The sequence below is a fragment of the Papio anubis genome, chromosome 5, assembly GCF_008728515.1.
Source record: "Papio anubis isolate 15944 chromosome 5, Panubis1.0, whole genome shotgun sequence".
Lineage (NCBI taxonomy): Eukaryota > Metazoa > Chordata > Mammalia > Primates > Cercopithecidae > Papio > Papio anubis.
Window position 1 is genome coordinate 107,635,498 of NC_044980.1, and position 27,493 is coordinate 107,662,990.

The 27,493-nt window shown below is 42.4% G+C and overlaps 1 pseudogene across 1 annotated transcript; it reads left to right on the forward strand.

Annotated features, from left to right (window-relative positions):
* Positions 1-24,915: 24,915 nt before the first annotated feature.
* On the forward strand, positions 24,916-26,181 carry LOC101005402 (annotated as a pseudogene). Its single transcript, XR_163785.5, has one exon. The product of XR_163785.5 is annotated as a 39S ribosomal protein L49, mitochondrial-like (transcript).
* The last annotated feature ends 1,312 nt before the right edge of the window (positions 26,182-27,493 follow it).

The following is a 27,493-nucleotide window of genomic DNA, read 5'->3' on the forward strand; positions in this document are numbered from 1 at the left end:
CAATATATTGTATACTGCAAAATGGCTAGAGGAGAAAATTGGAAATGTTCCCAACACAAAGAAATGATAAATGTTCAAGGTTATGCATATTCTAAATACTCTGATATGATCATTATACATTGTATGCAGCACAACAGAACAGTAGACCATTCACAACCTGATCCCAAGTTATCTCAGTCTCTTGGTCTCTCTATAATTCTCTTTGACACTTTTCCTTCACCCAAAGTCTGTCCATACAACCTGTCTTGGGAATTCTGACATATCCTCCAAACTCTACCACCATACTATGTACTGTAAGGGATATGTGAATGGGACTTCCTCCAGTTGTGCAGTGTACAGCCTACCCAACTATATAATGACCCAGTACAGCACCCCACGCATTCTACAGGAGAACTCCTCACTTTACATGTCAGTCACCTCCACTAGACTCTAGGTTACCTGATGACAAGGTCTAAGGAAGATTGCAGAACAAAGCAGTTAAGGGCAGACGTTCTGTAGACAAACTGCTCGATTTATATTGTGGTCATAACACATAATGCCTGTGATCTGAAAAAGGGGAAAATTGAACTATCTTCATAAGACAGAGTGTAAGGTCTAGCAGAGAAACAAGGGAAATGTTGAATGTTGTGCTGAAACGGAGTACAGGCTTGATAAGAGTTTCCATTGTGTTTATCTGTGTATTCCCAGGATTTTAAAGAGTGACTAGAACCTAGTAGCTGCTCTGTCAATTTCTAATGAGTGAATTCATGTCTATTAATAAATGAATAAGCTTTGCCTCTAGGATAAAAGAGAAATATTGCTGTAGAAGGTTTATTTATTTTCCAATAGTTTGAAAGCCTGCAGCTCTAGAAATCATTTTTCTATATCCTGCTTACATTCAATGATAGCTAGAGAAGGTGGGAGAAAAGATAAAGCCTAGAAATTGATAATAAACTTAGTAAATAGAAATAACAGAAGAAATAGAGGACTATTGAGAAAGAAAACAGGAACCAAATATGGGAAATAAAAACCAAAGCAGGAAATGTTTAAGAAAAGAAAAAATGTGGGGATACACTGAAGAATAGAAAGACAAAAATACAGATAAGTAGTTGAGGAAAAAGGGAACTCAGTTACATATAAACCATTTTGGGACTTTTTCATAATCCCAGAAAACACTCCATTGCTCTCTCCTTTTATCATCTGAGCCTTGGAGTTGTTTTAGGCCTCATATTGCTCCTTCTCTTTCTCGTATTTTTCTTCCGTGTTTCTCCTGCTCACTTAGGACACTGTGAATTCAGCTCTGAAAGAACTGCTCCACCCTGAGATGAGGTTTATCCTTCTTGCTTAGCCAGTGACCAATGAAGTGAATTGGGGAATTTTCCTTTTCCTCATGGGCTTACTTTGCAAAGGCCAATTCTAGGGTTTGCTTTGTTTTCTTTTGCTAGAAAAAATAGGGAGGAAAACAATCTCTGTTGTGAGAAGCCTGCACAGGAAGGGGTTACCTACACTGGGGAAGTTCTCTGTTTCAAAATGAAATTGGGTTAATTGAGAAGGGCATGGGGAAATACCGAAGCCCAATTAACAAAGTCTAAAGTCTCCCAATTAACAAGATAATTGTTAAATGGCTTTGGGGCAGCACTTAAGAGCTTTAGAAGCGAAACCACTTGTTCCAGGTGTTTAGTCAGAGAGTGATTTCAGGTCTTTTCCACTCTCAATCGCACATAAAAGGAGCCTAGAAGTGCAGAAAGAGATTTCAAGAAGTTTGAATAGAATACACGCGTGGGGAGCCCTGAATGGAAAGGGTGTGTCCTAAGGAACAGATCAGAAATGTTTCCCCTATGTTGAACTTTATTTCAGTTATGACATCTAGTGTCAAAACCTAAACCTAAAAGTGGGCCTTGCATACGTAGAGGGCATTCTTGAGCATCCTTCCTGGGTGGATTTCTGTCCATTCAATGTGATCCTTAGCTGCGCTCCAATTATTATCCCTTTATTATGAAGCTATTCTCTCTCTGCTCTCTACAGATTTGGTTGCATTTGCCACTGGTACTTCTCTGGTGATTTAAAAATCAAGATATAATCTCCATCAAATACCAACAAAAGGAGAGAAGAGAAAAGAGAATGCTTCTCTAGCTTGATTTCCCAGTAGGAGGGAGGCCCAGTCTCCCACTGGACACCTGTGGCTCAGCCCCTGGAACTTCCATCTCTGAGATCTGGAGGCTCTGTGGGGAAAAACTACCAACAGCTGAGAGGAACAGCGCAGTCCCCGCGAGCATAACCCCCTCCGTCACGAAGTAGACACTTGCTCATAAGGAGGCTCAATCCTTTCCATAATGGAACAAACCGCCATCTGCCTTCTCCCAAATCCCCGCACAGTCTGTACTCTCTCTGCTTCCAGACGGCTGGCCGGGTGGGTGGGGGAGCCCAGCTGTTCTTGCTCTGTGAAGACGGCAGGCGATGGGGACTCCAGTGTGCGAAGCGGTGCGTCCTATCAGCCACAAGGGTGCACCGGGCTCTGTTCTGGGCACGGCTCCCCTGGACACCCAGGCCTGGCCAGTACGACCCACGCAACATTGCGCTTTTCCTGTAGTGCCTCATGTTCTGCCGTGAAATTTTCTTTTGCTTGCATGATGTTATTTGATCCTCATATCAGGTTTATGGTTTTGTTTTCAATGCTATTTTGCCAGGAGGGAAGTGAAGAAATAAGCTGTGGGTGCTGAGGCTTCCCATCAGCAACGTTAGGATCCACCCTTTACAGAAGAGCATTTTCTCACGCCTGCATTTAAAATACCGCTACCCACATCCGAAGTTTGTCCTTCTGGTGCATTTTAAATTTCTTCAACACAGAGTTGAGAGGTGATTGGGCATGAAACCAAATCTGTCGTCATCCTCTTCCCTTTGAATTATAGGGAAAGTTTTCGGAATACAAACGACAATGTCGCCCATTTGGGCTGAAAAGCCCTTAACTAAATGTGAACCCTCCACTGTTAACTGTACTTTGTTTTTTACTCTGTTATGTGGTCCCAGACACTCTTCAAGAAAGAAACTAAGATTTCCTTTCTCAAACAAGTGAGAGAGTTGGTGATCAGCCAAGATCATGGACCAAAAACAACAACAGGAAAACAACAACAACAACAACAAAAACAACGAAAAACAAAAAACAGAAAAAGTCCTAGTACTTTTGAACTTAGGACTATGTTTTTGTTTTCGTTTTATCCTCTTACTTGATGTTTTACTCCTATGGAACTGGAAATCAGAAACGGTTGCTGAGTATTCATATATTTGCTGTTAAAACCCAAGGGTAGTACTCTTAAGTTCCCATGCACAATAGGAAAAGCTCAGAGCTGAAATTCATCAAAATGCTGGTGGTTAATTTGCTTTGAAAATCATGCCTCCCTGGAAGATGACAGCGTGGTATTTTCTATAGATGTCTACATGAACACTTTAGTCTCTCTTTTAAGTAGGGAATTTCCTAGAGCTGAAGTTAGCAGAGCCAAAAGTCTGATCATGATCCTTGACTGTATTTGAATTGGTAGTTTTTTCCCACGAAATACAAAAGAAACTTGAACCAGGGCTTTGGTCCTTGTGTCACCTCTATATCAAAGGCAGCCTGCAGCAAAGCGCAGCTCAGCTGCTCAAGTGCAGGGACTGGCATGGCTGATGGAAAGTAATAGGAGAAGTGTCAGGGAAGACTGTAGGTAGCAGAAGTGATAATGAGATGGAGTGTGATAGAGCCCCCGGCAAGATTAAATGTGCAAGTGTCTTTCTTCTCTAATTAGACATTTATATCATTCACTTTCCAACCTTAAACATTCAAGGAGAGTGCTATGCTTGCCAATTTTTCTATTGACCTTTCACAGCTTTGCAAAGCAAAAACTCCTCTGTTGGGGGAAAGGGGTACAGATTCAACATTCCTTCCCCAAATCAAGCACCAGTCAGCCAGTCCTTGAGCAAGGCCCACTGCTCATGTGCAGAGACCGGGAGGGAAAGATGGTCTGTTGAATGTTTGCATCTTAAATGCAAAGAATGTGTTCCATATGCTACAGGCAGCTCCAGATCATGGAAGCATTTTTCTGTGGTTTCTGAATGAAACAGCTTGTATCTTCCTGCTGCTTTACAGCCATAAAGAAGAAATAAATGCTCAAGTTTTTGTGCTAGGTTATAGGCAAATGCTTAGTGTTTCCCGTCTTGTGACTGTAAACATTCATTCTGCCTTCCCTTTCTCTCTATCTGGCTTTTGTAAAATTTCAAATATTTCTGAAGACACAATGATTTTTAAGCATGTGTATATTTCTATTCAACCTGTTTCTAATCCTTGCTCTCCAAGAAATGCCAGTTGTTGTAATAAGATGTGACATTGGAGAAGCAGCATCATATTGCAGAAGAGGCACAGGCCAAAGGAAACAGAGGCCTTTGTTCCAGGGCTGCCTCTACTACTCACTAGTTGTTCGGCATCAAACAAACCACCTCATGTCTCTGGGCTTTGGTTTTCTAGTATCTAAAATGAGGTGGGGAGAAGGGAGAGTGGGCCATCTCAGGTAGCAAACATGTCAAAACTAGGCTTCTCCTAGCAATTATTGGCATGACTTATTCACGCCCTCCAGCCATTTACATACATTCCATAAAACACACACACACACACACACACACACACACACACGTTTTAAGAAATTTTAAAGTTGTGAGACAGTGTCTTGCTTTATCACCCAGACTGGAGTGCAATGGTGCGATCAGAGCTTACTTCAGCCTTGAACTCCTGGGCTCAAGTGATCCTCTTCCTTCAGCTTCCCTAATAGCTAGGACTATAGGCGTACATTCTAGCTAATACCCAGCTAATTTGTTTTAAATATTTTTATAGAGATGAGGTCTCACTATGTTTCCCATGCTGGTTTAAAACTCCTGGGCTCAAGTGATCCTCCCACCTCAGCTTCACAAAGTGCTGGGATTATAGGCATGAGTCACCGTGCCCATCCTAAAATTAAGAATTATTTTTATTTTTTTCTAATTTTACTTATTTACATTTTATAATATTTATCACTTAAAAACAAATTTTAAGAAAAAAGAAACAACATAAGCTGCTGTTAGATGCTTTAGTATCATGTATGCTGAAATATCTTCCTTCCCCAAAAGAGTTTTAAATATTTGAATTAGGTGCTATAATTTAAGAACTAGTCTAATTGAATCCCTAAAAAGCTAAAGAGTCTTCATAAAAGAAACCAGGGACCATAAGACAGCATAATAAAAATGGATACAATAACCATCCGAGTAGGAGAAAATATGGAATTTATGTATTTTATGATACAGTTAACAAATAAATTATGCAAAGCCAAGTCTTTCTAAATAAAACTATAAGATAATAAAATGCGCCCATGCTTTTCAAACTAGATATTTTAAATTTTTTTAATTCCATAGGTCATTGGGGATCAGGTGTTGTTTGGTTACATGTGTAAGTTCTTTGGTGGTGATTTGTGAGATTTTGGTGTACCCATCACCTGAGCAGTATACACTGCACCCAATTTGTGGTATTTTTATCCCTCGTCCTCTTTGCCCCTTAGTCGCCAAAGACCACCGTGTCTTTCTTATGTCTTTGCATCCTCATAGCTTAGCTCCCACATATGAGTGACAACATACAATGTCTAGTTTTCCATTCCTGAATTACTTCATTTAGAATAATAGCTTCCAATCTCATCCAGGACACTGAAATGCCATTAATTCATTCATTTTTATGGCTGAGTAGTATTCCATCATATATATCACAGTTTCCTCATCCACTTGTTAATTGATGGGCACTTGGGTTGGTTCCACGTTTATGCAATTGCAAATTGTGCTGCTATAAGCATGTCTGTGCATGTATCTTTTTCATATAGTGACTTCTTTTTGTCTAGGTAGATACCCAGTAGTGGGATTGCTAGATCAAATCATAGTTCTACTTTTAGTTTTTTAAGGAATCTCCACACTATTTTCCATAGTGATTGTACTAGTTTACATTCCCAGCAGCAGTGTGGAAGGGTTCCCTGTTCAACGCATCCACACCAACATCTACTGTTTTTGAATTTTTTATTATGGTCATTCTTTTTATTATTATTATTATTATTATTATACTTTAAGTTCTAGGGTACATGTGCACAACATGCAGGTTTGTTACATATGTATACATGTGCCATGTTGGTGTGCTGCACCCATTAACTCATTATTTACATTAGGTATATCTCCTAATGCTATCCCTCCCCCCTCCCTCCTCCCCACAATAGGCCCCAGTGTGTGATGTTCCCCTACCTGTGTCCACGTGATCTCATTGTTCAATTTCCACCTATAAGTGAGAATATGTGGTGTTTGGTTTTCTGTTCTTGCGATAATTTGCTGAGAATGATGGTTTCCAGCTGCATCCATGTCCCTACAAAGGACATGAACTCATCCTTTTTTATGGCTGCATAGTATTCCATGGTGTATAGGTGCCACATTTTCTTAATCCAGTCTGTCACTGATGGATATTTGGGTTGATTCCAAGTCTTTGCTATTGTGAATAGTGCCACAATAAACATACGTGTGCATGTGTCTTTATAGCAGCATGATTTATAATCCTTTGGGTATATACCCAGTAATGGGATGGCTGGGTCAAATGGTATTTCTAGTTCTAGACCCTTGAGGAATTGCCACACTGTTTTCCACAATGGTTGAACTAGTTTACAGTCCCACCAACAGTGTAAAAGTGTTCCTATTTCTCCACATCCTCTCCAGCACCTGTTGTTTCCTGATTTTTTAATGATTGCCATTCTAACTGGTGTGAGATGGTATCTCATCGTGGTTTTGATTTGCATTTCTCTTATGGCGAGTGATGCAGGAGTAAGGTGGTATTGCATTGTGGTTTTGACTTGCATTTCCCTGATCATTATAGATGTTGAGCAATTTTTCATATGTTTGTTGCCATTTGTATATCTTCTTTTGAGAATTGTATAGTCATGTCCTTAGCACACTTTTTGATGGGATTCTTTGTTTTTTCTTGCTAATTTGTTTGAGTTCGTTGTAAATTCTGGACATTAGTCCTTTGTCAGAGGTAAAGATTGTGAAGATGTTCTCCCACTCTGTAGGTTGTCTGTTTACTCTTCTGACTGCTCCTTTGGCTGTGCAAAAGCTCTTTAGTTTAATGAAGTCCCAGCTATTTATCTTTGTTATTATTGCATTTGCTTTTGGGTTCTTGGTCATGAAATTCCTGCCTAAGCCAGTGTCTAGAAGGGGTTTTTCAATGTTGTCTTCTAGAATTTTTATAGATTCAGGTCTTAGACTTAAGTCCTTGATACCAATTCTTCTTTGAACGTCTGGTAGAATTCTACTGTGAATCTATCTGGTCCTGGACTTTTTTGTTGCTGTTATTTTTTTTATTACCATTTCAATCTCGCTGCTTGTTGTTGATCTGATCAGAATATCTAATTCATCCTGATTTAAGCTAGGAAGCTTGTATGTTTCTAAGAATTTAACCATCTCCTCTAGGGTTTCTATTTTATGTGCATAGAAGTGTTCATAGCAACCTTGAATAATCTTTGTATTCCTGTGGTGTCAGCTGTAGTATCTCCCATTTCGTTTCTAATTGAGCTTAATTGGATTTTCTGTCTATTCTTGGTTAATCTTGCTAATAGTCTATCCATTTTATTTACCTTTTCAAAGAACTAGCTTTTTGTTTCATTTATCTTTTGTATTGTTTTTGTATCAGTTTCATTTAGTTCTGCTCTGATCTTGGTTATTACCTTTCTTCTGCTGGGTTTGGGTTTGGTTTGTTCTTGTTTCTCTAGTTCCTTGAGGTGTGACCTTAGATTGTTTGTGCTCCTTCAGACTTTTTGATGTAGGCATTTAGGGCCATGAACTTTACTCTTAAGGATTCCTTTTTAAGAATTCCTCTTGAAGAATTTTTAAATTTCCATTTTGATTTTGTTTTTGACCCAATGATCATTCAGGAGGAGGTTATTTAATTTCCATATATTTGCATGGTTGTAAATGTTCCGTTTGGAGTTGATTTCCAGCTTTATTCCACTGTTGTTTAACAGAGTGCTTGATACAATTTCAATATTCTTGAATTTATTGAGGCTCGCTTTGTGGTCTATCATAGATTTATCTTGGACAAAGTTCTATGTGGTGTTTAATAGAATGTGCATTCTGCAGTTGTTGGATAGAATGTTTTGTAAATATCTGTTAAGTCCATTTGTTCCAGGGTATACTTTAAATCCATTTTCTTTGTTGACTTTCCGTCTTGATTACCTGTCTAGCGCTTTCAGTGGAGTACTGAAGTTCCGCACTAGTATTGTGTTGCTCTCTATCTCATTTCTTAGGCCTATTAGTAATCGTTTGATAAATTTGAGGACTCCAGTGTTAAGTGCATGTATAGTTAGGATTGTGATATTTTGCTGTTGGACAAAGCCTTTTATCATTGTATAAAGACCCTCTTTGTCTTTGTTAACTGCTGTTGCTTTAAAGTTTGTTTTGTCTGATATAAGAATAACTACCCCTGCTCACTTTTGGTGTTCATTTGCATGGAATATCTTTTTCCATCCCTTTACCTTAAGTTTATGTGAGCCCTTATGTGTTAGGTGTGTCTTTGAAGGCAACAGATAGATGGTTGGTGAATTCTTATCCATTTAGTAATTAGGTATCTTTTATGTGAAGCAGTTGGCCCATTTACATTCAACGTTAGTATTGATATGTGAGGTACCATTTTATTCACAATGCTATTTGTTGCCTGTATACCTTGTTTGTTTGTTTTTTTATTTGTATTTGTGTTTTCTAGGTCCTGTGAGATAGATGCTTTAAAGAGGTTCCATTTTGATGTGTTTCCAGGATTTGTTTCAAGATTTAGAGTTTCTTTTAGCAGTTCTTGTAGTGCTGGCTTGATAGTGGCAAATTCTTTCAGAGTTTGTTCGTCTGAAAAATACTACATTTCCTTCACTTCTGAAGCTTAGTTTTTCTGGGTACAAAATTTTTGGCTGATAATTGTTGTTTTTGAGGAGGTTGAAGATAGGGCCCCAACCCTTCTAGCTTATCAGGATTCAATGAATATTCATTAAATATTTCTCCCTTCATTCTTGTATCATTTTCTGGATTTCTTTATATTGGGCTTCGCCTTTCCCTGGTGCCTCCCTAATTAGCTTAATAACTAACCTTCTGAATTCTTTTTCAGGTAGATCAGGGATTTCTTCTTGGTTTGGATCCACCGCTGGAGACCTAGTGTAATTTTGGGGAGCTGTCAAAGAACCTAGTTTTGTCATATTACCAGAGCTGGTTTTCTGGTTCCTTCTCATTTGGGTAGGCTCTGTCAGAGGAAAGGTCTGGGGCTCAAGGTTGCTGTTCAGTTCCTTCTGTCACATGGGGTGTTTCCTTGATGTTCTACTCTCCTCCTTTTCCTAGTCATGTGGCTTCCTGAGAGCCAAGCTGTAGCGACTGCTCTCTCTCTTGGTCTAGTCACCCAGCAAATCATCCAGGATCCAAGCTGGTACTGGGTTTGTCTGCACAGAGTCCTTTGATGTGAACCATCTATGGGTCTCTCAGCCATGGATACCAGTATCTGCTCCAGTGGAGGTGGCAGGTGAATGAAATGGACTCTGTGAGTGTCCTTAGCTTTGGTTGATTAATACAGTATTTTTTGTGCTGGTTGGCCTCCTGCTGAGAGATGGCACTTTCAAGAAAGCATCAGCTGTAGTAGTATGGGGAAGAACAGGTGGTGGGTGGGGCCCTAGAACTCCTAAGAGTATATGCCCTTCGAAGTTACCAGGGTGAGTAGGGGAGGACCATTAGGTGGGGGCAGGGCTGGGCGTGTCTGAGCTTACACTCTACTTGGGCAGGTCTTGCTGTGGCTGCGATGGGGGATGGGGTGTGGGTCTCAGATCAATGGAGTTATGTTCCTAGGAAGCTTATGGCTGCCTTTGCTGTGTCATGCAGGTTGTCAGGGAAATGGGGGAAAGCCAGCAGTCACCAGCCTCACTCAGCTTTCACACAACCCAAAGGGCCGGTCTTACTTCCACCATGCCCCGCTCAACAGCACCAAGTCTGTTTCCAGGCAGTGTGTGAACAGGGCTGAGAACTTGCCCCAGGCTACCTGCCTCCCAGCTTCAAAAATAAGTAGGGCTTTCCTTCTTCCTCCACCTGTGGAGTCTGCACACCAGATTCACGCTCTTTCCCAAGTTCTGCCCAGGAGACTTCTCAATCAGTTCAAATTGTTACAAATTTCAATTGGAGGTTTTATTCTCCCTGTGGCATTTTCTCAGTGCCTCCAGCAGCCCTCCTCAAGGATGCTGGTGATGGGAGGCAGAAATGTCTTAGTAGGGAATCCAGTGAGCCCACAGGCATTTTCCTGCTGCTTCCTCTACCCCTGATTTTCACTTGGCTCTCTAAATTGACTCAGCTTCAGGTAAGGTTAGAATTTTCTCCTTTAATCTAGACTTTCAGGTTCCCCAGGGGAGGGTGTATGTTTGGGTGTAGATGATCTACCTTTCCCACTTCCACAGTTTGGACACTCACAGTATTTGGGGTGTCTCCCGGGTCCCCCAGGAGCAATCTGCTTCCTTCAGAGAATGTGTGGGTTCTCTTCAAGAATAATTTTTTTTTTTTTTTTTTTTGAGATGGAGTCTCACTGTGCACCCAGGCTGGAATGCAGTGGTGCCATCTCAGCTCACTGCAAGCTCCGCCTCCCGTGCTCACGCCATTCTCCTGCCTCAGCCTCCCGAGTAGCTGGGACTACAGGCACCTGCCACCACACCTGGCTAATTTTTGTATTTTTAGTAGAGACGGGGTTTCACCGTGTTAGCCAGGATGGTCTCGATCTCCTGACCTCGTGATCCACCTGCCTCAGCCTCCCAAAGTACAGGGATTACAGGCGTGAGCCACCGTGCCTGACCAAGAATAATTTTTAAATAAAGACAGGGAGATGCTCAATAAAAGGTCCTCCTAAAGGTCTAGAATTGATCATCTTGAAAATAATGATCAGTTATTAATTAAAGGCTACCAATTAACCTTAAAATGATGTCATTAAAAAAAAAAAAAAACTACTCTCCATCCATCCAAGGTGGCTGATTAGAAGCAACTGCATTTTGCAGCACTCATGGAGAGAAATAGAAAGGGGTAAGGGAATTTAACACCCTCAACTGAAATATGCAGGTTTTCACATTGGGACTGACTAGGCAAACAACTCAACTCATGGAGGATGAAGCAAAGCTAGCAGTGGTGATGGCCCACCTGGGAGTGACACAGAGCCAAGGAAACCCCCACCCGCAACCAAGGGAAGCAGTGAGTGATAGTGCAACCCCCTCCCTGGGGAAACCACACTTCTCCCATGGATCTTTGCAACCTGTGGATCAGGAGATCCCATTGTGAGTCCACATCACCAGGGCCTTGGCTCCGATACATAGAACTGTGTGGAGTCTTGTCAAAGCAGCCACTCAGGCACACATAGAGACCCAGGAGGTTTACATACTCCGGCCCCATGATCTCTGGGAAGGCAGGAAAGCCATTCATTCATATCCTTAGGAAGGGACCTGAATCCAGGGAGCCAAGCAGCATCCTTCTGCGGCCCCCATTTTCATGGCATATCACAAGTTAAGATCCACTGGCTTGCAATTCCAGTCAGCAAATGGCTACAGGCTGGAATCTGTCTGAGATGGATCCAAGTTCCCAGGCAGAGGGGTAGCTGCCATCTCTGCAGCTCAGTAGACTCAGCTGTTCCAGTCTGCTGGCTTTAAATAATACAAACAATTCAGACGAGGAAGGGTCTCCCCCTTCCACAATTTGCCTTGCCAGATCATGGCTAGACTGCTTCTTTAAGCAGGACCCTGATCCATTCCTCTTCACTGGGCAGGACCTCCGTGTGGGGGCCTTAGCCACTCCAACAATTGCCTTGCCAGATCATGGCTAGACTGCTTCTTTAAGCAGGACCCTGATCCATTCCTCACTGGCAGGACCCTCCTGTGTGGGGCCTTAGCCACTCCAACAATTGCCTTGCCAGATCATGGCTAGACTGCTTCTTTAAGCAGGACCCTGATCCATTCCTCTTCACTGGCAGGACCCTCCGCAGGGGGGCCTTGTAGCCACTCCCAACAGGCCTGCACAGAGCCTGAACTATTCCTGGGACAGAGCTCCTGAAGGGAAGGTCAGCCACCATCTCTGTGGCTCAGCAGAATCAGCTGTTCCAGCCTTCTGGCTTTGGAGAATACAGTCTAGATGAAGAAAGGTCATTCCCCAACACAGCACACCTGCTCTACCAAAAGGCAACCAGACTACTTCTTTAAGCAGGTATCTGATCCCATTCCTTCTGACTGGGTGAGACCTCTGAATAGGGGTCTCCAGCCACCTTGTACAGGTATATTTAGGCCAGCAATAGGTCAGTACACCCCTGGGATGGAGCTTCCAGAGGAATAAGCTGGCTGCCATCTTTGCTGTTTCACAGTATTCACTGGGGATACCTCAAGGTATGGGAAAAACTGAGGCAGCTACTTTGGGGGTCTGGAGCAGACCCCCAACAATCACAGCAACCCTATAGTAGAATGCATTGAAAGTTAAAAAGAAAAACGAACAAAAAGAAAACAACAACATCAACAAAACAAACCCCACAAAGACCTGATTCAAAAGACAGTAACCTCAAAGATGAAAGGTAGATAAGCCCACAAATATGAGAAAAAATCAACTCAAAAATGCTGAAAACTCAAAAAGTCAGAGTGCCTCTTCTCCTCCAAATGACCATAACACCTCTCCAGCAAGGGCACAGAACTGGGCTGAGGCTGAGATGGCTGAATTGATAGAAGTAGGCTTCAGAAGGTGGGCAATAAAGAACTTTGCTGAGTTAAAGGAACATGTCGTAACCCAGTGAAAATAAGAATTATGGTAAAACAATACAGGAGCTGATAGCCAGAAGAGCCAGGAACATAACTCTTAGAGGGGAACATAACTAACCCAATGGAGCTGAAAAACACAACATGAGAAATTCACAATGCAATCAGAAGTATCAATAGCAGAATATACCAAGCAGATGAATGAATCTCAGAGCTTAAAGATTATCTTTCTGAAATAAGACAGGAAGACAAGAATGAATAAAAAGAATGAAAACGAATGAACAAAACCTCCAAGAAATATGGTATTATGTAAAGAGACCAAACTTACAACTAAGTGGAGTACCTGAAAAAGAAGGGGAGAATGGAACCAAGTTGGAAAACATACTATAGGATATCATCCAGGAGAACTTCCCCAACCTAGCAAGAGAAGCCAACATTCAAATTTAGGGAATGCAGAGGATGCCAGTAAGATACCCCATGAGAAGATCAACCCCAAGACACATAATCATCAGACTCTCCAAGGTCAAAATGGAAAAAAAATGTTAAGGGCAGCCAGAGAAAGGCCAGGTTACCTACAAAGGGAAATCCGTCAGACTAACAGCAGAACTCTCAGTGGAAAGCCTACAAGTCAGAAGAGATTGAGGGCCAATGTTAAGTATTCTTAATTTCCAATCCAGAATTTCATATCTGGCAAAACTAAGCTACGTGAGTAAAACAGAAATAAGATCCTTTTCAGACAAGCAATTACCAAGGGAATTCGTCATCACCAGGCCAGCCTTGCAAGAGCTCCTGCAGGAAGCATTAAATATGGAAAGGAAAAACAATTATCGGCCACTACAAAAACACACTGAAGTACACAGACCACTGACACCATGAAGCAACCACATAAACAAGTCTGCAAAATAACCAGCTAGCATCATGATGACAGGATCAAATGTACACATAACAATACTAACCTTAAATGTAAGTGGGCTAAATACCCCAAATAAAAGACACAGAATGGCAAACTGGATAAAGAGCCAAGACCCAGAGCAAGATGGCCGAATACGAACAGCTCCAGTCTCCAACTCCCAGCGCCAGCAACACAGAAGACCGGTGATTTCTGCGGCCCCAGCTGGTGCTGGGTTCATCTCACCGGGGAGCCGCCCTGATCCCGGTGCTGGTCAGCTGCTGCAGCCCGACCAGCCAGAGCTGACAGGGTGAGCATTGCCTCACCTGGGAAGCACAAGGGAAGGGAATCCCTTTTTTTCTAATGAGAGACTGAGACACACAACACCTGGAAAGTGGGTAACTCCCACCCCAATACTGCGCTTTAAGCAAACAGGCACACCAGGAGATCATATCCCACACCTGGCGGGAGGTCCCACACCCTGGAGCCTCCCTCATTACTTCTTCCAGCAGTCTGTGATCTACCAGCAAGGCAGCAGCCAGGCTGGGGGCTGCATTGCTGAGCCGTGGTAAACAAAGCTGCTGGGAGGCTCTCCAGCTGCACAGCAGCCTGCCTGTGTCTCTGCCAGACTCCACCTCTGGGGACAGGGCATAGTAAGCAATAACAAGCAGCAGAAGCCTCTGCAGGCATAAAAGCGACTCTGTCTGACAGCTTTGAAGAGAGCAGTGGATCTCCCAACAGGAGGTTGAGATCCAGAAGGACAGACTCCCTGCTCAGGGTCCCTGACCTAGGTAGCCTAACTGGGGAGACATCCCCTAGGGGCAGTCGGCCACCCGCACCTCTGGGGTGGAAATTACACCCCCTGAGAGGAAGCTCCAAAGCAAGAATCAGACAGGTACACTTTCGCTGTTCAGCAATATTCTATCTCCTGCAGCCTCTGCTGCTGATGCAGGCAAACAGGGTCTGCAGGTGGACCTCAAGCAATCTCCAACAGACCTACAGCTGAGGGGTCCTGACTGTTAGAAGGAAAACTATCAAACAGGAAGGACACCTACACCAAAACCCATCAGTACATCACCATCATCAAAGACCAGAGGCAGATAAAACCACAAAGATGGGGAAAAAGCAGGGCAGAAAAGCTGGAAATTCAAAATAGGGGAGTCTCCCCGGCAAGGGCGCAGCTCATCGCCAACAACCCGGATCAAAGCTGGAGGCCGAATGACTGTGAGATGAGAAAAGAAGGCTCAGATCCATCAAATTTCTCAAACTAAAAGGAGAATTGTTGTGCAAGCATAAAACTAAAATCTTGAAAAAAGTGGAAGAATTGATGGCTAGAGTAATTAATGCAGAGAAGGTCATAAACAGAAATGAAAGAGATGAAAACATGACCGCAATCATTGACAAATGCACAAGCTTCAGTAAATGACTCGATCAACTGGAAGAAAGAGTATCAGCGATTGAGGATCAAAATGAATGAAATGAAGAAGAAACAAAAGAAAAAGAAGAAAAATGAACAAAAGCCACAAGAGTATGGGATTATGTTGAAGAAGACCAAATCTCGTCTGATTGGGGTGCCTGAAAGTGAGGGAAAATGGAACCGAAGTTGGAAAACACTCTTCAGGATGTCATCCAGGAGAACTTCCCAACCCTAGTAGGGCAGACCAACAACATTCAAATCCAGAAATGAAGCATAAAGATGCCTCCTCGAGAAGAACAACTCCGGAACCACCTTTGCCAGATTCACAAGAAGTTGAAGCAAAGGAAAAAAAATCTTAAGGGCAGCCAGAGAGAAAGGTGAGTTACCCACAAAAGGAAAGCCCATCAGATAACAGCAGATCTCTTGGCAAACTCTACAAGCCAGAAGAGAGTGGGGGCCAATATTCAACATTCTTAAAGAAAAGAATTTTAAACCAAATTTCATATCCAGCCAAAACTAAGTTTCATAGTGAAGAATAAAATCCTTTACAGATAAGCAAATGCTTAGAGATTTTGTCACCACTGGGCCTGCCTTACAAGAGACCCTGAAGGAAGCACTCAACTGGAGAGAAAGGAACAACGGTGCCAGCCATTGCAAAAACATGCCAAAATGTAAAGACCATCGATGCTAGGAAGAAACTGCGCATCAACGAGAGCAAAATAACCAGTTAATATCATAATGGCAGGATCAAGTTCATACATAACAATCTTAACCTTAAATGTAAATGGGCTAAATGCTCAATGAAAAGAACAGACTGGCAAACTGGATAAAGAGTCAAGAACCATCAGTCTGCTGTATTCAGGAGACCCATCTCACCGCGCAGAGACGCCGCGGCTCAAAATAAAAGGGATGGAGGAAGATTTACCAAGCAAATGGAGAACAAAAAGCGGGGTTGCAATACTAGTCTCTGATAAAACAGACTTTAAACCATCAAAGATCCAAAAGAGACAAAAGAAGGCCATTACATAATGAGTAAAGGGATCAGTCAACAGGAAGAGCTAACTATCCTAAATATATATGCACCCAATACAGAACAGATTCATAAAGCAAGTCCTCAGAGACTTACAAAGAGACTTAGACTCTCCCCATACAGTAATAATGGGAGACTTCAGCACTCCACTGTCAACATTAGACAGATCAACAGAGACAGAAAGTTAACAAGGATATCCAGGAATTGAACGCTCATCTCTGCAGCAAGCAGACCTAATGAACATCCTATAGAACTCTCCACCCCAAATCAGCAGAATATACGTTCTTTACAAGCACCACATCACGTACTTACTCCCAAAAGTGACCACGTAGTGGAAGTAAAGCACTCCTCAGCAAATGTGCAAAGAACAGAAATTACTAACAAACTGTCTCAGACCACAGTGCAAATCAAGCTAGAACTCAGGACTAAGAAACTCCATGACTCAACTACCTGGAAACTGAACAACCGCCTCTGAATGACTACTGGGTACATCAGAAATGAAGGCAGAAGCAAAAGATGTTCTTTGAAACCAATGAGAACAAAAGATACAACATACCAGAATCTCTGAGACACATTTAAAAGCAGTGTGTGGGGGAAATTTATAGCACTAAATGCCCACAAGAAGCAGAGGAAAGATCACAAAATTGACACTCCTAACATCACAATTAAAAGACTAGAAGCAAGAGCAAACACATTCAATGAAGGCAAGAAATAACTAAGATCAAGAGCAGAACTGAAGGAGATAGAGACACAAAAACCCTCAAAAATCAATGAATCCAGAGGTTGGTTTTGAAAAGATCAACAAAGATTGACAGACCATAGCAAGACTAATAAAGAAAGAAAGAGAAAGAAGAATCAAATGTACTTAATTAAAATGATAAAGGGGATATCACCACCGACCCACAGAAATACAAACTACTGCATCAGAGGAATACTATAAGCACCTCTACACAAAATAAACTGGAAAATCTAGAGAAATGGATGATAATTTCTGGACACTTACTTTCTTCAAGACTAAACCAGGAAAGTTGAATCCTGAATATGAGCCAATAGCAGGCTCTCTGAAGTGGGGGCAATATAATTAATAGCCTACCAACCAAAAGTCCAGGACCAGAGGGATTCACAGCTGAATTCTACCAGAGGTATAAGGAGGAGTTGGTACCATTCCTTCTGAAACTATTCCAATCAATGAAAAAGGAATCCTCCTAACTCATTTTATGAGGCCAACATCCATCCTGATACCAAAGCCTGGCAGAGACACAACAAAAAGAATTTTAGACCAATATCCTGATGAACATCGATGCAAAAATCCTCAATAAATACTGGCCAACCAGTTCAGCAACATCAAAAAGCATCACCATGATCAGTGGAGGCTTCATCCCACTGGGACTACGGTACAGTTCAACATTAAGCAAAATCAATAAACATAATCCAGCATATAGAAACAGAACCAAGACAAAAGAACCATGATTATCTCAATGGGTAGAAAAGGCTTTTGACAAATTCAACAGCCTTCATGCTAAAGCTTCATAATAAATTCGTTGACTGATGGAGGCATTGCCTCAAAATCATAAGAGCTATTTATGACAAACCACAGCCAATATCATACTGAATGGGCAAAAACTGGAAAATTCCTTGAAAACTGGCTAGAACAGGGATGCCTCTCTCATCTCCTATTCAACATAGTGTTGGAAGTTCTGGCCTAGGGCAATTAAGGCAAGAGAAAGAAATCCAAGGGTATTCAGTTAGGAAAGAAAGAAGTCAAATTGTCCCTCTTTGCAGATGACATGATTGTATATTTAGAAAACTACATTGTCTCAGCCCGAAAATCTCCTTAAGCTGATAAGCAACTTCAGCAAGTCTCAGGATACAAAATTAATACTTTTAAAATCACAAACATTAAGTATACACCAGTAACAGACAAACAGAGAGCAAAATCATGAATGAACTTCCATTCACAATTGCTTCAAGAGAATAAAATACCTAGGAATCCAACACAAGGGATGTAAAGGGCGTCTTCAAGGAGTACTAAAACCACTGCTCAGTGAAATAAAGAGGACACAAACAAATGGAAGAATACATGCTCATGGATAGGAAGAATCAATATGCATTGAAAATGGCCATACTGCCCAAGGTAATTTATAGATTCAATGCCATCCCCATCAAGCTACCAATGTCACAAATTGGAAAAACTGCTTTAAAAGAGTTCATGGAACCAAAAAGAGCCGCATCTCCAAGACAATCTAAGTCAAAAGGAAACAAGCTGAGCATCCATACCTGACTTCAAACTATAATACAAGGCTACAGTAGCAAAACAGCATGGTACTGGTACCCAAAACCTGAGATATAGACCAATGGAACAGAACAGGTCCTCAGAAATATACCACACATCTACAGCCATCTGATCTTTGTAAACCTGAGAAAACAAGAAATGGGAAGGATTCCCTATTTAATAAATGGTGCTGGGAAGAAAATTGGCTAGCCCGTGAAGTAGAAAGCTGAAACTGGATCTTTCCTTGCTCATATACGAGAAATTAATTCCAAGATGGATTAGAGACTTAAATGTTAGACCTAATACCATAAAATCCTAAGGAAAACCTAGGTAGCCAGTACCATTCAGGACATAGGCAGGCAAGAAAGAACCATGTCTAAAACACCCGCAAAAGCTGCTTGACAGCAAAAAGCCAAAATTGACAAAATGGGATCTCCCATTAAACTAAAGGCTTCTGCACAGCAAAAGAAACTACCATCAAGGTAAGAACAGGCAACTTCACAGATGGGAGAAAATTTTTTGCAATCTACTCATCTGACAAAGGGCTAATATCCAGAACCTACAAAGAACTCAAACAAATTTACAAGAAAAAACAAACAACCCCATCAAAAAGGTGGGCAAAGGATATGAACAGACATTTTCTCAAAGACATTCATGCAGCCAGACACATGAAAAATGCTCATCATCACTGGCCATCCAGAGAAATGCAAATCAAAGACCACAATGATACCACCTCACACCAGTTAGAATGGCGATCATTAAAAGTCAGGAAACAACAGGTGCTGGAGAGGATGTGGAGAAATAGGGCAGCTTTTACACTGTTGGTGGGATTGTAAACTAGTTCCAACCATTATGGGAAAACAGTATGGCGATTCCTCAAGGATCTAGAACTAGATGTACCATATGACCCAACCATCCCATTACTGGGCACCACCCAAAGGATTATAAATTATGCTGCTATAAAGACACATGCACCGTGTGTTTATTGCGGCACTATTCTAATAGCAAAGACTTGGAATCAGCTTAAATGTCCATCAGTGACAGATTAGATTAAGAAAATGTGGCACATATACCTCCATGGAATCTCTGCGAAGCCATAAAAAAGGATGAGTTTGTGTGTCTGTAGGGACATGGATGCAGCTGGAAACCATCATTCTTAACAAACTATCACAAGAACAGAAAACCAAACACCGCATGTTCTCACTCATAGGTGAGACTGAACAATGAAAATCACTTGGACTCAGGAAGGGGAACATCACTACCCGGGGCCTATCATGGGGAGGGGGGAGGGGGGAGGGATTGCATTGGGAGTTATACCTGATGTAAATGACGAGTTGATGGGTGCAGCACACCAACATGGAACAAGTATACATATGTAACAAACCTGCATGTTATGCACATGTACCCTACAACTTAAAGTATAATAATAATAAATAAATTTAAAAAAAAAAAAAAAAAAAAGAGCCAAGACCCATCAGTATGCTGTCTTCAAAAAACCCATCTCACATGGAAAGACACAAAAAGGCCCAAAACAAAGGGATGGATAAAAATTTACCAAGCAAATGGAAAACAAAAGAAAGCAAGGGTTACAACCCTAGTTACTAACAAAACAGACTTTAAACCAACAAGGATCAAAAATGAAAAAAAGGCATTACATAATGGTAAAGGGTTCAGTTCAATATGAAGAGTTAACTATCCTAAATGTATATGCACCCAATGCAGGAGCTTCCAGATTCATAAAGCAAGTACTTAGAGACCTACAAAGATACATAGACTTCCACACAATAATAGTGGGAGATTTTAACACCCCACTGACAATATTAGACAGATTATTGGGACAGAAAATTAACAAAGATATTCAGGACCTGAAATCAACACTGGATCAAGCAGACCTGATAGACATTTACAGAACTCTCCACCCAAAAACAACAGACTATACATTCTTCCTATTGCTATGCAGCATTTACTCCAAAACTGGTTACATAATTGAAAGTAAAACACTCAGCAAATGCAAAAGAAAAAAAAAACCTGAAATTATAACAGTCTTTCAGACCACAACATAATCAAATTAGAATTCAAGATTAAGAAATTTGCTCAAAACCACACAACTACATGGAAATTGAACAACCTTCTCCTGAATGATTCTTGGGTAAATAATGAAATTAATGCAGAAATCAAGAAGCTCTTTGAAACTAATGAGAACAAAGAGACAATGTAGCAGAATCTCTGGGATGCAGCTAAAGCAGTGTTAAGAGGGAAATTTATAGCACTAAAATTCCCACAACAAAAAGCTAAGAAGATGTTAACTCAGCAAACCTAAATCCCAACTCAAAGAAGTAGAGGAGCAAGGGCAAACAAATCCCAAACCTAGAGGAAGACAAGAAATAAGTAAAATCAGAGTTGAACTCAGGGAAATTGAGATACAAAATACCACTTGCAAGTTCCATGAATCCAGAGTCTGGTTTTTTGAATGAAATAAAATAGACCACTAGCTAAACTAATGGTGAAGAAAAGGGAGAAGAATCAATAAACACAATCAGAAATGATAAGGGTGATATCACCACTGACCCCACAGAAATATAAACAATCATCAGAGAATACTATTAAACACTATATGCACATAAACTAGAAAATCCAGCAGAAATTGATAGATCCCTGAACACATACACCCTTCTAAGACTGAACCAGGAAGAAATTGAATCACCACATTTAAAAACACCACATTTTATTTTAAATCTATGTGAAGCTATTGGAGGGATTTAAGCAGGAGTGTGATGGAGTCCAATTTATATTTTTAAGAGATTACTTGGACTTCTCCATGGAGAACAGACTTCTTGTGAGGCAGGAGTAGAACCAGTTAGGAGGTTGTCTTGCAGTTGTCTAGGGAGACATGACTGTGCCTTAAAACAGAGAGAGTGATAAACTGTCGAGAAGCTGAAAATGAAAGCTTTTTTAGAAAATATTTATATTCCTATTTTTGGGAAATAAAGGTGAAGTGAGCCAATGTGTCTATAGTCCAATTAGAAACATGGAGTGTAGAGATGAAAAGAAACCTTAGACTAATTTTTTGAATTTTCTCACCTCATACAGAAAGTCCCTCTGCTACATCTTTGACATATGGCCATCGAACCATGCTGAAAATCCTCAGTCATGAGCAACTGACCACACTCCACCACCTCTACCACTATGAGAAAGGAGGCTTATTGACAGGGATATGAGTTTCCATACATGAAAAGAATATGGGCATTATTATCCCAGTTTATAAAATAAGGAAACCCCTGCAGAAGTTAACATGGTTCTCAAGACAGCATTGTAAATGAGTAACAGAGGAAGGACTAGAACTACTTCTTTCAATTCCCAGTCCAATAGTAGGCAAAGATGAGTGATAATCCATCTATTGAATTCATTTGTCCTAATAACTAAAGGTATTCCTTCCTAACAAAATGTCTTTTTGTTAGGAAGCTCCTGCTGAGCTTCAAAGCTTCTCTTCTCAGGAAAATCCAATGTAGATGAACCTGAAAGTGACAAGTAGGAGGTCACCGGCAGATGTCCCTTTCTCCTGACCACATATGCCATTTGGGACTCAGCAGTCTGGTATGGCTAGTCCACCAGGAACTACTGGCAAAGGGAAAAACAATCAAAGTTGAACTGATGGAACCTGGTACACTCCCCTGAAAGGAATATGGCAGCCCAAGGACGGATGTCTGAGGAATCTCTAAAAATCAAATGAGGCTGAGAGACCTGCATGCAGTAAATTCAGTCAACAAGGAAGCACAATCATTTTGGTAGAAATGGTGCCTGCTAATCATCAGCACTATAAACTTGACAATGACTAATAAAAGCTAAGAAGCCTCTTGAGGAGGAATGTTGTAAAACCGGAAAAAGCCTGTTAGTTAAAGTCTGGAGATCCAGATTCTTTTCCAGGCTTGAATTCTACTAGGTTCTGCTGGGGCAGGAAGGGGTGAATGTGCAGGGGTGGGTGCTGGGGTGGGGGGGCAGTTCAGATTAATGGTTTACTCCCTGGGGTTTCTGGAAGAATTCTATAAAGATGGCTTCACCACTGACTTCCCTCTTTTAAAGAGTTAAGTAAAAACCACATATTTATCTGCAATTTGTATGACTAAAAGGGTAAATATACATCAGCAATTCTGATGGAAGTTGTATATGTTTTTAGTTAAATGGAAAAAAGTAATTATTTCTTAATAAAACAAGAAGAAATCTTTCCAAAAGATATCAGACTGAATTAGGATGACCCTCGCAAACAAAGCAAAGGGAAAAATAAAAATGTTTATGCTTAACCACATTCAAAAATCAATGACTGGAGCAGCCTTTTTGAGGCAGTGCAGTAGAGAGTGACATTGGTTTCCATTGTTGCCTATTTGTGGTAAATACGTGATGTGAAAACTTAGGCCCTGGCTGGCAAGATGGTCAAATAGGAACAGCTCCTATCTGCATCTCCCAGCAAGATCAACACAAAAGGCAGACGATTTCTGCATTTCCAACTGAGGAACTCAGTTCATCTCATTGGGACTGGTTGGACAGTGGGTACAGCCCAGAGAGAGTGAGCCAAAGAAAGGTAGGGTACTGCCTCACCCAGGAAGCACAAGGGGTCGAGGAATTTCCCTCCCCTAGCTAAGGGAAGCCATGAGAGACTGTACCACTGTACCGGGAGGAACAGTGCACTCCAGCTCAGAGACTGCACTTTTTCCGTGGTCTTTGGAACCAGCAGACCAGGAGATTCCCTCTGGTGCCTATGCCACCAGGGCCTGGGATTTCAAGCACAAAACTGGGTGGCCATTTGGGCAGACACCAAACTAGCTCCAGGAGTTGCTGGTTTTTGTTTTTGTTTTTTTTTTTTCCTTACCCCAGTGGCACCTGGAATGTCAGCGAGACAGAACCATTCATGCCCCTGGAAAGGGGGCTGAAGCCAGGGAGTCAAGTAGTCTGGCTTGGTCCCACCTCCATGGAATCCAGCAAGCTAAGATCACTGGCTTCAAATTCTCGCTGCCAGCACAGCAGTCTGAGCTCGGCCTGGGATGCTCAAGCTTGGTGGGGGAAGGGGCGTCTGCCATTGCTGAGGATTGAGTAGACAATTTTCCCCTCACAGTGTAAACAAAGCCCCCAGGAAGTTTGAACTGAGTGAAGCCCACTGCAGCTCAGCAAGGCCACTGCAGCCAGACTGCTCTCTAGAGCTCTCGTCTCTGGGCAGGGCATCTCTGAAAAAAAGGCAGCAACCCCAGTAAGGCACTTATAGACAAAACCCCCATCTCCCTGGGACAGAGCACCTGGGGGAAGGGGTGGCTGTGGGCACAGCATCAGCAGACTTAAACATCCCTGCCTGACAATTCTGAACAGAGCAGCGGATCTCCCAGCACAGCGTTCAAGCTCTGATAAGGGAGAGACTGCCTCCTCAAGCATGTCTCTGACCCACATGTATCCTGACTGGGAGACACCTCCCAGTAGGGGCTGACAGACACTTCATATGTGTCTGTCAGCTCTGGTTGGCATCTGGCAGGTGCCCCAAGGGACAAAGCTTCCAGAGAAAGAAACAGGCAGCAATCTTGGCTGTTCTGTAGCCTCTGCTGGTGATACACAGGCAAACAGGGTCTAGAGTGGACCCCAGCAAACTCCAGCAGACCTGCAGCAGAGGGGCCTGACTGTTAGAAGGAAAACTAACAAACAGAAAGGAATGGTGTCAACATCAACAAAAAGGAGGTCCACTCAGAGACACCATCTGAAGGTCACCAACAGCAAAGACCAAAGGTAGATAAATCCACAAAGATCGGGAGAAACCAGCGCAAAAAGGTTGCAAATTGCAAAAACCAGAATGCCCCTTCTACTCCAAAGGATTGCAACTCTTCACCAGCAAGGGAACAAAACTCGACAGAGAATGAGTTTGACGAATTGACAGAAGTAGGCTTCAGAAGGTGGATAATAACAAACTCCTCCAATCTAAAGGAGCATGTTCTAACCCAATGCAAGGAAGCTAAGAATCTTGAAAAAAGGTTAGAGGAATTGCTAACTAGAATAACCAGTTGCGAGAACACAAATGACCTGATGGAGCTGAGAAACACAGCACAAAAACTTCATGAAGCATGCACAATTATCAATAGCTGTATCAATCAAGTTGAAGAAAGGATATCAGAGACTGAAGATCAACTCAATGAAATAAAGCAAGACGACCAGATTAGAGGAAAAAAAGCTGAAAAGAAATAAACAAAGCCTCCAAGAAACATGGGACTATGTGAAAAAAAAAAAAAAAACTTACATTTGATTGGCGTACCTGAAAGTGATGGGGAGAATGGAACCAAGTTGGAAAACACTCTACAGGATGTTATCCAGGAGAACTTCCCCAACCTAGCAAGGCAGGTCAACATTCAAATTCAGGAAATACAGAGAACACCACAAAGATACTCTTCAAGAAGTTTAATGCCAATACACATAATTGTCAGATTCACCAAGGTTGAAATTAAGAAAAAAATATTAAGGGCAGCCGGAGAGAAAGGTCAGGTTACCCACAAAGGGAAGTCCATCAGATTAACAGTGGGTCTCGGTCAAGATGGCAGTTACCATGTTCCGGGCTGCGCTGCGGGGATGGAGAACTGGTGTCCAGCGGGGCTGCCAGCTACGGCTGTTGAGTCAGACGCAGGGCCCTCCAGATTACCCCAGCTTTGTGGAGTCTGTGGATGAATATCAGTTTGTGGAGCACCTGTTACCAGCTACGAGGATCCCAGATCCCCCAAAACATGAACATTATCCTACCCCTAGTGGCTGGCAGCCTCCCAGAGACCCCCCACCCAACCTGCCCTACTTTGTATGACGCTCTCGGATGCACAACATCCCTGTCTACAAGGACATCACGCATGGCAACCAGCAGATGACTGTGATCTGGAAAGTGGAAGGGGACATTTGGGCCCTGCAGAAAGATGTGGAAGATCTTCTGGGCCCACTGCTGGGGAAGACACCTGTCACCCAGGTCAATGAGGTGACAGGTACCCTGTGAATCAAGGGCTACTTTGACCAGGAGCTTAAAGCCTGGCTCTTGGAGAAAGGCTTCTGAGGCCTAGCTGAGCAGCCTGCATGTCAGTGTGCCCTGCGGATCAAGTCTAGGGGGCCTCAGGAGGAGGGAGGTGGGTGTTGGAGCCCCTGAGACAGGGGATACAGAAACTAAGGCTAAAGGACTTTGGGGTCAGGCCTTGCTTGCATAAAGGAGAAAACTGGACCCTATGTACATGCTGGGGGAGAGTGCCTAATGTGGGAGACCAAATAGGAATAACCAGGCTAATGGGGGGTGTCAGCAGCTTTCTCTCCCTCCTATCTTGGCCTGTTGTTTTTTGTTTTTTGAGATGGAGTCTCACTCTGTTGCCCAGGATGGAGTGCAGTGGCATGATCTTGGTTCACTGTAACTTCCACCTCTGGGTTCAAGCAGTTCTCCTGCCTCAGCCTGCTGAGTAGCTGGGATTACAGGCACCCGCCACCACAACCTGCTAATTTTTGTATTTTTAGTAGAGATGAGGTTTCACCATGTTGGCCAGGCTGGTCTCAAACTCCTGACTCCAAGTGATCTGCCCACCTCGGTCTCCCAAAGTGCTGGGATTATAGGCGTGAGCCATGTGCCCTGCCCACCTTGGCCTGTTTTGTTTTCCTTTCCTTGGGCTCAGCAATTCAAATTCTAGTTGTTATTTGGTGGAAGCAGTAGCCCAAACCAGTTTAGGGGAAGGTAGCACAGGGCAGAGCCACTGGGCACTTTGTTTCCTTGGCCCTCCAAAGCTCATTGTTGCAAATATCCCCAAGCCCTTGCTCTAGGCCAGATCTTGTTTGGTACAGGCTATGAACACAGATGACTCGGGCATGGGGCTTGGAGATCTTCTGTTCGAAGTACAGTGCTGGCACTGGGGCACAGAGTGCCCACGTTAGCCCTGGGCTCTTTCTCATAGAGAGGTAGGAGGCCCATTCTTGGTCACTGTTCCATTGCAGACCAGACTTGGCTGGCCCGACCACAAGGGAGTGGCTGGGAACTCCTCACAGCCAGCATAGGGCCATCCTCCCCAGCCTGCTGACCTGGAATCAAGGCTGGGGAGGGGTTTGCAGGCAGGAATACGCTGACCTTTCACCCTGCCATCCCATCCCAACCCCAGCTCACCAGCCTTCATTGGAGTCACAGGGGCTAAAGGCCTGAGACCCCACCCTACCCCCAAACTGGCTAAGACAGCTTCCAGTTCCTGGCTCCCCAACTTGGTCTCTGCCCTGAGGCAGGGCACTGAACTCTGGGCTGCTTCTCCATGTGTAAAATGGGCACATCTTCCTAATCTGTTAATGGTCAACGGTGTCCCCAAGGATAGTGCTGGCTTCCATGGAAACCCTAACTCCTGGAGATTCCATTCCATTCTCAAGTGTACAGCTACAGCAAGGAGCCCGACACTGATTTTATTGATTCCATGAGACAAACCCCACCAACTGTTAATGCAAGTTTTTATTTGGCTGTATATACAATTTAAGCTATTAAAATTTGTACAATATTTACAAATTAAATAATCATCTGGAAAAAAAAAAAAAAAAAACAGTGGGTCTCTTGGCAGAAACCCTACAAGCCAGAAGAGAGTGGGGGCCAATATTCAACATTCTTCAAGAAAAGAATTTTCAACCCAGAATTTCATATCCAGCCTAGCAAAGCTTCATAAGTGAAAGAGAAATAACATCCTTTACAGACAAGCAAATACTGACAGATTCTGTCACCACCAGGCCTGCCTTACAAGAGTTCCTGAAGAAAGCATAAAACATGGAAAGGAACAAGTACCCAGTCACTGCAAAAACATACCAAATTGTAAAGACCATTGACACTATGAAGAAACTGCATCAACTAATGAGCAAAATAACCAGCTAGCATCATAATGACAGGATCAATTTCACATATAACAAAATTAACCTGAAATATAAATGGGCTAAATGCTCCAATTAAAAGACACAGACTGTCAACTGGATAAAGAGTCAAGACCCATTGCTGTGCCATATTCAGGAGACCTATCTCATGTGCAAAGACATGCATAGGCTCAAAATAAAGGGATGGAGGAAGATCTACCAATCAAATGGAAAACAAAAA